Source organism: Elephas maximus, chromosome X, assembly GCF_024166365.1.
Source record: "Elephas maximus indicus isolate mEleMax1 chromosome X, mEleMax1 primary haplotype, whole genome shotgun sequence".
In the NCBI taxonomy this organism is placed as follows: domain Eukaryota; kingdom Metazoa; phylum Chordata; class Mammalia; order Proboscidea; family Elephantidae; genus Elephas; species Elephas maximus.
In genome coordinates this window covers 101,826,892-101,838,899 of record NC_064846.1, presented here as the reverse complement: position 1 = coordinate 101,838,899, position 12,008 = coordinate 101,826,892, and the positions used below count along the sequence as shown (strand labels likewise).

Genomic DNA, 12,008 nt, shown 5'->3' with positions numbered 1-12,008 from the left:
TTCTGAGAATTCACCAGAAGGCCCAAGCTGGGAGGCTCAGGCTGTGTCTTCCAGGGTGACCATATATAGTTGTACAGGTTGTAAACTGCACAAGGGTGTCTAGTCCAGGGTGTGAGTGGGAGATGAAATTAAGCCTGCATTTGGCATACCAATCTTGTGCACAGTAGTGCAGGCTGAGTCTGCCTACGGGTTGGTGGGGGGTGCCCTTTTCTAATTAGCACAAGGGTGCTGATTGGTTAGAAGAGGTCCTGGCTCTCCTCCCCACTCCCCCCACCCATCACAGGGCCCTGGAGGAAGGGAACTGGAAATGATAAACTCTGCAAGGCCCTCCCAACTGAAAAGCCTGGGTTTGTGAGCTGCAACAAATATCTGGTGAGCAGAATCAGCTTCAGGACAGAGACTGTTCCGGGCTGTGCAAAGGGACTGTGTGTGAGGATTACCGAGAGGAAATGAAAATGGGGATGGCCCTCAGGGGAATCAATTGCAGATGATGTCAGAGAGGAGACTGCCTGCTGGAAAGCAAGGGACCCAAACGGCTACAGAGATAGGGAGGAGGGAAGCAGGAAGGTGTGGGAAGGAGGTGGCTATCTCCGCTGTCCCTAGCAGCTATGCAGGCAAGCCATCTTCAAGGTTCAGGCCCCAGTCCGTCTGCCTGCTCTGACCCCCAGCTGCCTCCTAGGTCTGCTGGTGCCTCAGGAGCTAAAGGGGCACATTCCTGCTGAGAGCCTCCAAGGACCCAGGGTGGGAGGATGGGGAGGAAGGAATTATCAGACTGGGGTCTTACCTCTTGGCAGCACACTTCACAGCTTGCAAAAGGACTTGCTCTTCCAAACCTGGTCACCGTAGATTCTCTCGGCCACTTTGTGAGGTAGATGTGGTTATTCCCATTTTACAGATGATGAAACCGAGGCTCAGGGAGATAGTAAATGACCTATCTAAAGTCGCTCAGCTAGTAAGTTGCAGAACCTGTATTTGAACCCCGTTCTCTTTGATTCCAATGCCCAGGCTTTCCCCATTCCACCACACTTCCAGTCATGGACAAGCTGAGGGCCAGGGATTACCTGTTAATTATTTCAAAACATCAAAACATTCTGTTGAGGCAGGAATGGTTAGCCCCATTTTTTCAGATGGAAAAAACCAAGGCCACACAGCTAATAAGTGGCAGAGCTGCCAATGATGGTCTTGGTATGTGTGTGGGGGTGGGGTGGGATAGGAGTGATGGGAGAATGTGTGTGTGTGTGTGTGTGTGTGTGTGTGTGTGTAGAGGGCAGGGGCCTGGGATGCATCATGGAGCACCCATGCCATCTGGGCAAAGGGACAGAGATGTGAGGGCCCAGCTAAAAGTGGCTTTGGAATGGGTGGTAAGAGGGGTGGGTAGTATGTGGGTCTGGTATGTGGCTTGAGGATTGTGCTGTGGAGAAGGGCAGGCTTCATTTAACAAGATTTTCCCCTGAGTTAGAAAATAGCTTTCTTTTTTTTTTCAGGGAGGCTGGGATTTCTTTCCAAGTCTTTGCCTCTTCTAAGGGGGCTCTGCCTGCTTCCAAGTCCCCAGCTGGAGCCCACAGCCCTGCTACATAATTCCAGGGGGGCAGGCAGCATGCCCGCATGCCCAATTGATTCTCCCAACACACACAGGTAATTCATCTCAGCTTCCCTCCTAGACCCCCACCCCCAGATGTGCAGCCTTCCCAGAAGCCAGAGGCCAACTCACCCCACCCATATCGCCGGCCAGCTGCAGCCCCTCATTTCCCGGGGAAGACAGAACTAATAAAGGACAGTTTCTGAGCTGCGCCCCCTCAATTCTTTTGCCACAGCCACCCCATAAAACTGAGGGGAGAGATATAAAAGGAGCAAGTGTGAGTGAAGATAGAGTTTCCATCTGAGGAGGGGAATGGAGATGTGGGGATATGTGGCTGGGCTTGTGGGCAAGGGGTGAGACAAGAATGGGGCTAAGGCTTGGGCCCAGGCAGAGATGGAAGCCCCTATTCATGGCCACTTTGGCCCCTAGGCCAGCTCCTAAGGAAGGGAGAAATGTAATATGGGTAGGAAACAAAGGATGGTAAATATGGTGGTTGAAAAGAAGGTATACCAAAGATGATGGGCTTCCTCAGAGGGGGAGTTCTGAAAGGCATACTTTCTGGCTTTCCCATACCTTCCCTGATCCCTCCCAGAGTCGCAGCAGGAGAGTCAGGAGCTCAGGCCTCTGAGCATAGCTCTGCCATCGACCCACTGAGTGACCTTGGTCTAGCTCCTTTACTCTTCTCTCCAGGCCTCAGTTTCCCCAACCATGGGATGGTCTCCAAGTACTCTGCCCACCAGATATCCTACAAGTCTGAGTTAAGACCAGGATGTGCTATTGATAGTGCTCTGGGAACACACGGCAAGCCTCCTTGTTCCTCATCTCCCAGGCCTGACAGGGCTTTTGAGGGGGTATTTGCCAGGTGCCCTGGAACAGAGACCGAGTTGGAACTCTGCAGGAGTATGCCCTCTCCTGTTCCGCCCAGAAGAAGGAGGTGGGCAAATCTGAGGCTATGAAATCCTCCTCCTCCCCCTTATAGGGCTTCTGATATAACATTCAATTCAACATTTATTTATTAAGTATGTTTGTTTATTATTTTTGTGTCAGACACTGTTTCAGGCACTGGGGATAGAGCAGAAAACAAAATAGACAAAAATCCATGTCCTCATAGAGCTAATATTATAGTGGGGAGAGAGATAGAAAGAAGGACAATGAACAGGTAAATTCTCTTCTATAAATCAGAGTTTGGAAAATAGAACAGGAAGCAAAATCAGGGGTCTCTGGGCCATGCCAGGCCCTCTCCCCTTGGTATTGCTCTCAGATAGGAGCCCTATGCCTTTTCCCCACAAAACCTCCTTTGCCAGCTCTAGGCCAGTTTTGGCTGGGCCCAGAAAGTTAGTAGCAGTGTACAATGAACAATTCCTTGTATTGGGGTCTTGGAAGGAGAGCTGGCCACTTTCTGGAATGGGAATTCCCTCCTACCCTACCCATTGGGCTCTGCCCACTGGTGGTGGAACCTAGATTTGCAGCCTGAGTTGCCCTGGTGTAGGCCTGATGGCCAATGTCAACCTTCCCAATCACAGAGGGCCTGGGCTGCTTGGATCTCCCTCTGCCTTGGAGGGCATAACAGAAAGGGTTTCAGATTTGGGGGTGGATGATTGGGCTCTATTCTCTTCTTTGCCACTAACTTACCAAGAGACAGCAGGTATAAGATTAATCACTACTTACCTCGGTTATTAGGAAGATGGCAAATGTGACAATGGATGAGAGAGTACTTTGTGAACAGTAAAGCTCTTGCCAGGTATCAGAGCTTACTAGTGTTTGTCTTTGCATTTTCCCAGGACCTTGCTCAGAGTGCTAACTCATGTTTGTTGACTGAGTCCCAGCATCAGAGTGCTCTAGAGCTGTGAGCACCCTACCAGCTTCTTTGTCCAGTGCTCCCATGGCCCAGGGAGGAGAGTTGGGACAACCAAAAGCAGCTGCTCTTCACTCAGTAGTTTTTAACCTTTCTCTGCATCTATCATTGACTGGCTGTATGCCCTGGGCCAAGTCCTTTGACTTCCTTGAGCTCAGGGTCCTTATATATAAAGCAGGAGGGAGAAGCTCTTCCTCTGCTTCCCTCAGAGGTTTTGAGTGAGAATCAAACGAGATGCTATCAGAACACTTGGCCACTGGTAAAGTGAGAGGCAGATGGCACCAATTTATAGGCCCCTAGGGTCTATGGGGGTGTCAGTGCTTTCATCCCAGCAATGCTGAGATTCAATTGGAATGACTATTCTCAGGGCCTGACTTAGGAAGGGTCTGGCCTGGGGGGGAGGAGGGATTTACTAAGCACAACCCCTTTGGAGCCATCAGCCTGTCGCCCCCGCCACCCCCAGTTCAGCTCAGCCGCCAGACATGAGTCTGGTGCTATGAAAGTGTCACCTGAGCCTATTCCAGATGCCCCTGCTCATTCTCAGGGAGGGGAGGGATGATGAATGTTTTCAGCCTTCATAGGAGGATGGAGAGTGAGAGAGAGAAGCTCAGAGGGAGGGCACAAAGACCCAGAGACCAAGCGAGAAAGGAACCCTCAGCAACTGAGAGAGACAGAGAAAGTGGAAGAAACAGAGGGAAAGGTGTGGAAAAAGAGAAATAGTGTGAGAAATACAGAGTCAGAGAATAAAACAATCCCAGACAAAGAGACTGAGAGAATTGGGAGAGACTAGCAGTGCATGGCAGTGCAATGGTTAAGCACTTGGCTGCCAACCGAAAGGTTGGCAGTTCAAACCCGCCAGCAGTTCCACGGAAGAAAAGACCTGACAATCTGTTCCCGTAAAGATAACAGCCTAGGAAACCCCATGGGGCAGTTCTACTCTCTCCTGTAGGGTTGCTATGAGTTGTGATCAACTCGATGGCACACGACGACAATAACAAGCAGTACATTAGAGACAAAGAGAGAAAGAGAGACACAGATATTGCGTGTGAGTGAGCCAGGCAGCCCGAGACACAGTGAGAGAGACGGAGAGACTGTTCAAGAGCTGAAGAGATGAGACAGTTGTGAGATGGAGAGAGAGGATGAGTGTGAGTGCCACTATAAACCAGAGGTAGAAAGCAAGTAAAATAGTTTTCACTGCCTCCCTACCAAGGTGTGGGGTGCAAGAGAACAGTGCAGGACTTGGGGAGGCAGGCCTGGGTTTTGAGCAGGGCTGAGCTCCTGGGCCACAACTGCTGCTCCTGGGTAGGATGGGGAAGGTAGGTGTGGTGGGGAAGAGCACCTCCAAGGCCCTGACTCCCTAGGCTGGGCGAAACCCCTGGGTGTGTCTTAGCAGCCCCTGCTGCTTCAGTTGTTCTTAGTTGCTGTGGAGTCAATTCCAAGTCATGCTTCAGAGGGAAGCTGAAAGCATGCTTGCAGAGGGATCCTAGAGGTAGGATAGGGAAAGGAGGAAGGCTACCTGGGCAGAGGAAAGGGCCCTGGCTTACAATTCGGTTGCTGTCTGTGCACTTGGGGTTGGGCCCTTTCCCTCTTTGGGCCTCAGTGGGCCTTTCTGTACAATGGGTGTGTATGGGGGTGTAGATTTAATAATCTCTTCCAGCTCTAATGTTCTAGGATTCATCTAACAAAAACAAGAGAAAACAGGATCCCTAAACCCACAGAAACTCCCAGGCTTAGGATTTCCAGTCCCCCCCCCCAAAAAAATTTTTTTTTTATTATGGATATTTTTCTGCAGAAAAGGCTAAGAAGTTAGATTCTCGATCTGCTGAGGCAAAAAACAAAGGGGTGTCTAGGAGTCGGGGGACATCAGAAAGTTTTGAAGAAGGACTGTTTGGTCCTGAGCCATGGGAGGGCTCCCTGGCTTCCATGGAGTAGAGAGGAGCTTAGTTTACTTGGAGAGCGAGGAATCACCAGGACAACTTGCAGAGATCTCTGCCAGCCGAAGATGTCTGTTCACAGGCTTCCGAGGGTTGCTGGGTAGGGGTTGGTACCCCAATGGCTGTGCTGCTTCCAGAGAACCTGGGACTTCTTTCAGGCCTAAGGCCTGGTTGCTGTGGGGCATAGTCTTGCCCCCTGCTCTGAGCTGCCCTGGCTAGCTGCCAGCCCTAACAATTGAGACCTCAGTCAACAGGGTAAAAGAAAATGGTGGGTTGGTGTTGGTTCCCAGGAGTGGGCCAGCTGGAGAAGGGCAAACAGCTAACAAGAAAGCCCTGTTGTTCAGCCTTGCTGCTGGTGTGAGGCTCACAGAGATAACACAGCTGTTGCCCCAAGTGCCATCAACCTGGAGTGTAGCAATAAAGATGAGAGGACATCTGCCTGGCTGGTGGGTTTGGGGGAAGTGAGGAGCGGCCCCAACCAGACCTGTTTTAGTTACCTAGTGCTGCTATAACAGAAAAATCACAAGTGGACAGCTTTAATGAACAGGAATTTATTTTCTCACAGTTTAAGGGGCTAGAAGTCTGAATTCAGGGCGCTGGCTCTAGGGGAAGACTCTCTCTCTGTAGGCTCTGGGGGGAAGTCCTTGTCTCTTTTCAGCCTCTGTTCCTCGGTTCTTCGGTGATCTTCATGTGGCATGGCATCTGTCTTCCCTTATCTCTGCTTACTTGGTTAATTTGCTCTTTTATATCTCAAAAGAGATTGATTTAAGACACATTCTATACTGTCACATTAACGTAACAAAGAAAACCCATTCCCAAATAGGATTATAACCACATGTATAGGGGTTAGGGTTTACAACATATTTTGGGGGGGATACAATTCAATCTATAACAAGACTCTTTCCAGCATGTTCTGTACTTGCTCCCTCTCACCTCACCTTGCCAGCCTGCTCACTCTCCCTAGTCCCAGAGTCCATGAGACCTTATCCTCAGGGTGGGAGGCTGGTCTGTGGCCTGGTGGGAAGGCCTTGGCAGGGGCTTGAAGACTTTGCCTAGCCTCAGGAGGCTCACCCTTCCTCAGCTCCATGGCAACAGGGGTCTGATTTGGTCACAGCACTCTTATTCTACAGACTGATAAACAGACCACAAAAAGGTCTCAGCAACACCCTTCCCAGTCTCTTAATTTGGCAGGAGAAAGTAGTTCTGTTCAAGACCGAGGGTCACCTCTGGTGCTTGCTTGCATCCCAGCTGCTTTGTCTGTGTATCAGAATGCATTTTCTTCACCTTTGTTCTCTATTTCTATCTCCCTTGAGGCACCAAAAGAAAAGTTTGCTCTACAACAAAGATAAAAAAAAAATGACATCATGAGACTCAGCAGTGAGGAATTTAGGACTGTGAGAGTCTGGGTGACTTGTCCACAATCACATGGCTAGCAAGAGGTACAGCCAGTAGTGAATCTCTGCAGGTCTAGCTTCAAAGCATTTGTCTATTTTCTTGGTTGGTTTGTTTCTTTCATTTTCTATGTCATTTTTTTTTTTAGTGGGGGAGTGGGAGTGGTGATGATAAAAGTAATACATATCATAGAAAATTTGAAAATACAGAAGTGTTTCCAAGAAAATATCACCTATTACCCCATTAAGTGGGGAAAACCATTAACATTTTGGTGTCTTCCTTTCTAGTTTTTTTTTTTTTCCTCTGCACACACAGATACATGCACGTGCATGCATACAGTTCTATTCTTCACACATACAAGATCATACTGGCCATTCTGTTTTGTACCCTGCTTTCCCCACGTATCAATGAACCATAAGAATTTCTCCACATCACTAAATATTCTTTGCACTGCCCTTACCTTACCCTGAAGGCAGCGATTTGAGCTCAGGGAGCCATGAAGTAGGGCCAGGCTTCCCTCAGTGACTGGTGCATCAGCAGGTCTGGCAGGGGTAGGGGTGAGGATGTATTCAGGATAGGCCCTGGAGCAATAACGGTTAAGAGCGTAAGCTTTGGCAGCAGACAATCCTAGGTTCAAACCCAGACTTTGCCACTTCCAAGCTGTGTGGCCTTGGGCCAGTCAGTTCCCCTCTGAGCCTTGGCTTCCCTTTCTGTAAAGTAGGGATAATAATAGAATGTATTTCATGACCCTTTTGTGTAGCTTCGCTGAGCTAATACATGCCAGGACCTGCCCCACAGGGAGTCCCCTGTGAACATCAGCTATTATTATTGTGGGAATGTCAGGAGGCCTGAGTAAGCTCTTTCCCCTCTCTCTGGCCTCAGTTTCTTCATCTGTGCTATAAGGGATTGTACCGGATGTCCCCGTCAGCTCTTATTTCATTGAGGTCTCTATGACTAGAGGTAGAAGGAAGGTGACTGACTGTAAGCTGCAAAGAAGCTGGGAACTCCTCCTCTGACCTTCTTGTTTTTGCAGTCCTCAGCCCTTTCTTCCAGCAGACCCTTTTTCCTTGGAGCTAAGGCGCTGGCCGTGGCATGGTGGGGCCTCTGGTCAGAGCAGGGCAAGCATGGGCTGCACTGCTACAGAGAACCCTGCTGTAGCCCTGCGTTGTATCCATCAACACCCTGGAGAATGTGACCGTTTGATTTTGGCAACTGTTGGGAGAGTCACAGGGAAGAGAAGGCCAGATACCTGGGGCTGGGATTGGGCAAAGCTGGGCTCACCTCATCCCAGCTCAGAACCACCTACCCAATTTGGTTATAGAAAAACGAGACAACATCTAAAATAGGATTCCTGCCATCTCTCCAACCATTTTATAAATGGCAAGACCAAGGCTCAGAGAAGGGAGGAGACTTCCCTAAGGTGACACAGCTGGTGAGTAACAGAGCCAGGCTGCAAAGGACAATCACCTGGCAAGTGAGTTGCACTCCTTGATTTTACCCCACTTCACTCCACCCTCAGGAGATCTTTCCTATCGTAACCATACCCACTAAGATCAGACCTTGAGATTAGCTCTCTTCTGGTTATAGGAGGAATTCATCCATGGAAGGGTCCTCAGAAAATACTGAATCCAGCTCTCCATTGTACAGATGGAAACCCTGAGAAAAAGGACTAGCCCACACTGCCCATCTGTTCCATGTTACTGGGTAGGGCACGAAGATCAGTTCTACTCTAGCTTCTCTGGAGATTGTGGGTTGAGAAGAAACAGAGAATGCATGGGTTAGGTAACAGGGTGAACTTCCCTGTAAACCCCTAAGGTCATAGAACCTTAGAGTGTTAGAGCAGAAAGGAACCATGAGAGGTCATTCTAAGCCACTGGTTTTAAAACTACTTTTAACCATACAAACTGCATAGCTTGAAGCCTGGGTGGGGAACCCAATCCCTCCATCCTCCCACAGCAGCAGCCCCAGACACACCTGCAAAGAACCCTGGAGAGTCTTAAAACACAGATTGCAAACCATTGGCTATTCCCAGTCTCCCATCCTACAGATGGGGATGCACGCTGAGGCTCGGAAAAGGCAAGTGGCTGGCTCCAGATCCCACAAGGAGGCAGTTATTTGCCCATTTGCGTGTCCTTCCCAGGACACACATTGCCCTTCAGTTAGTCCCCTTTGGCCTTCTCCCCTGTGAAAATGCAGCCTCCCTGAAGGCCTCAACATATGTCCCATCAGAGTCTCAGCCCCATGTTGGCTGCCTGAGTCTGTGTGAGTCAAGGGGTCCAGGATGGGGAGGGAAAAGGGAAGAGCAGCTAGCAGAGCCACGGTCCTGACAGCTGTGGCCATCTGCATCCAGATACTGGGAAAGCTCTGCCCAAGCAGCAGCAACCTGGAGCCTTTCCTCAGCAGCTCCTGCAGACCCAGGAGTTTCCCAGAGGACTGCACTGCTGCTCGTCATTAGGCCACAAGATGTACTAGCAGGGGAGAGGTCAGTCCACAGCCCCTTGTGAAATCCAGTCAGGTGGGGGCAGAAACTGCTAAGCATTAAAAGCCAAATCTGGGAGTGGTGGATTCCACAGCCTCCTGGGTTTACAGACCCAATCGAAAAGCTTCTCTTCATTTCTCACCCAACTTCATTCAGCTGCCGCTTTTGATAATTCCTTCTTGGAGCCCAAGAGTGGCTGGGCCTCTCTCTCTGGATAATAGTAGCGAGGAGGAAGGAGACAAGGCTCATGAATTGAGCACCTACCATGTGCCGGGCATTAGGCTGGGGCTTCTCTTACATAATTGTATTTAATCCACAAACAATTCCGTGAGGCCGGCATGGTTGTCCCCATTTTTACAGATGAATAAACCAAAGCCCAGAAAGAGCTGTTTGACTCCCAGAAAGCCATGCAGGAAACCTGAGGCTGAGCTGGGACCAGAGCCTAGGTTGTCTCCCCCAAGCACTTTTGCTCTTTCCATTGCTTCTATGAGCTTCTTAGAGAGACTTAGAAACCTGTTGGGGGCTGGGGCAGGGTGAAAAAAAGAGATATCTGAAAGGCTGGGCACCCTTGTCTGGGGACCCTGGAGTACCAGACTGCCCTTGAGTCCCTCCTCTCACGTCTCCCTCTAAGCCCTCAGACCCAGCAAGTTGCATGGAGGAAAGGGGACTGCGAGGGGCAAACAGGAGCTAGGGGAGCAGGAGAAGCAGGTCTGGAGGATGCAGAGATGCCCCCAGTCCCAGGAACTCCCTGCTTGGCCCGCTGCCTGCCGGGGGTGAGGGCGGATGCAGAGAAACCTGGGAATAAAGAGAAATTCATTAGCAGATGTTTGAGTCCCCAACTGATCCACTCAAGTGGCAGGTGGCTTGAGTTTATTATCTGGCTTAGTCCAAAGGCCCACCAGTTCCACCCTTTACTCCTTCCCTCCCTTATTCCTGTGATCCTCAGGTCCACTCAGCCTGACTTGTCCTAGGTCCTTCCTTTAATCTCCATGGGCTAGGCCAGTTCCCAGGAGCGAACAGGCAGGAGATGGTAGTGGTGGGAAATGACATATAGATGGAGCAAGGGTGCTGGGATTACCTCCCAAACAGCAAGCCCATTTTCTAACTGAGCTTTGTCCATCTTAAGGACCAAATAGGACTTCATTTCCATTTGGGGGCAGAGCAAGAGGAAAGAGAGTGCAGTAGGAAGAACAGAAGATAGGTATCAAGGGGAACTTCCAGTGTGCTAGAGCCTTGATTCCTGGGCTGGGATGAAAGTACAGTATGATGTGAGAAAGGGGCTGGGATGGAAATGACACAGGCTGGGCCTACAGACAATGGGAACTTCCCCACGGAAGATGCCACTTATAAGTGTTATTAAACCCTCAGGACTTTTTAAAGTGGAGAACAAGGCAACTATGAACACCCTTTAAAGTGATATTGAGAGTTCACAACAGAGCTCTGTGTCTTTCTCACTTCTCTCTGCCTTGGGTTGGAGACATGTGGCTCCCCTATCCCTACCCTGTGTCTACCATCATCACCACCTTCCCCTTCTCTGTTCTCCAGCCTAGCCCCTACCCATCTTAGGCTCTAGCCAAGGGCCAGGATTGATTTCTGGGCTTCTCTGGAGCAAAGATGGGCTGTGGGTGGGGGCTGGATTTGTCGATCTCAGCTGGGTTCCACCCCTTGGGTGGCTTCTGGGGAGAAAGAGGCTGTGTGGCCCCGAGTTTCTACCTCTACTCAGCAGCCTCAGCCCTCAGTTGGGAACATTCCCAGCTTCTATTAGCTCCAGACTAGTATACAGGAAATTAGGTGAACTTCCCACCCCCCCCCCACCCCATCCTGGGAGCCCCCTGCCCTCTACTGAGCTCTGGGCCTGGGAATACAGGTAGAAAAGCTACTCAGCCAGCCCTTTGCCCAGCTCTGAATGTTACTCCCCCATTCCTCATTGGGTTTCTGATTCTCCAGGGCAGGAGACTCCAGAGTGTACCTGAATTGCTGTTTCTGTGAGGTTCCACCTTCAGAAAGTTCTTTCAGGTGTCTAACCTTAAGCCTTCCTGCTGTAACTAACTCACTTTTTCTGGTTCTGTCCAGAGAATCATGAGGGGAAGCTTTCTTGTTTAAGATCACACTATGAGTGGAGCTTAGAAGACTGGGAAGCATAGGCTTGACCAGGAAGCCTCAAAAGCTCAGAGTCTGGTGGTGAAGTGGCTGGCCCTTCCTTCCTGGTTGCTCTGGAGGTTCCTTCCCCAGCCCCATGAAAAGAGGCATCATGGGGAGATGGGAAATGGCACAGTGCAGCCTCTTTCTTGCTATGTGACCTTGAATGGTGCTAGTTCTAGAGCCCTTGGTCATTTGCCTCCTGGTTCAGGGTTCTGTCACTCACGCTCAGTTACCTTTAGTCCTGCCTGTTAGTCAGCCAAGGGCTATGCCCATCCTAGAGTGAGACACTGCTGGGGGTGAGGACAGTGCTGACAGGAATGTTACTGGTGGACAGGTCCTACCCTTCTGAAGCTCCCAGCCTAGCTGCCCTTCCTGGCCTTACCTCCACCTCTATAAACAACCTGGGCTGGTGGTGGGGGCTGGGGGCACTTCCAACCCAGCTGAATTGGGTAATTAAAATTTTTCCTCCTTCCCTGACAGATGACCTCCAAGGTCCGTTCCAGCCCTATGATTCTTTGAGTCCAGCTGAGGGTATCCAATTAACCCTTGTCATGCTTGACTGGGCTTCATGGGCTGTGGAGTGGGAAGGGATAGGGACAATGCAGAGGTTTGGGGAAGCCCTATTGC

At 50.2% G+C, this 12,008-nt stretch overlaps 1 long non-coding RNA gene across 12 annotated transcripts in view; it reads right to left on the bottom strand.

The window, feature by feature from the left end:
• Positions 1 to 5,905: 5,905 nt before the first annotated feature.
• The window catches only part of LOC126068969 (uncharacterized), a 144,253-nt gene continuing 138,150 nt past the window's right edge, over positions 5,906 to 12,008 (bottom strand). For 11 of the 12 annotated variants that reach the window (XR_007515788.1, XR_007515787.1, XR_007515786.1 and 8 more), the window contains 3 exons: positions 8,320 to 10,034; positions 7,221 to 7,341; positions 5,906 to 6,702 (listed from right to left, as the gene is read on the bottom strand). This is a non-coding gene — a long non-coding RNA (uncharacterized LOC126068969). The remainder of the gene's footprint in view (positions 6,703 to 7,220; positions 7,342 to 8,319; positions 10,035 to 12,008) is intronic. The other variant, XR_007515793.1, reaches the window with a different exon arrangement.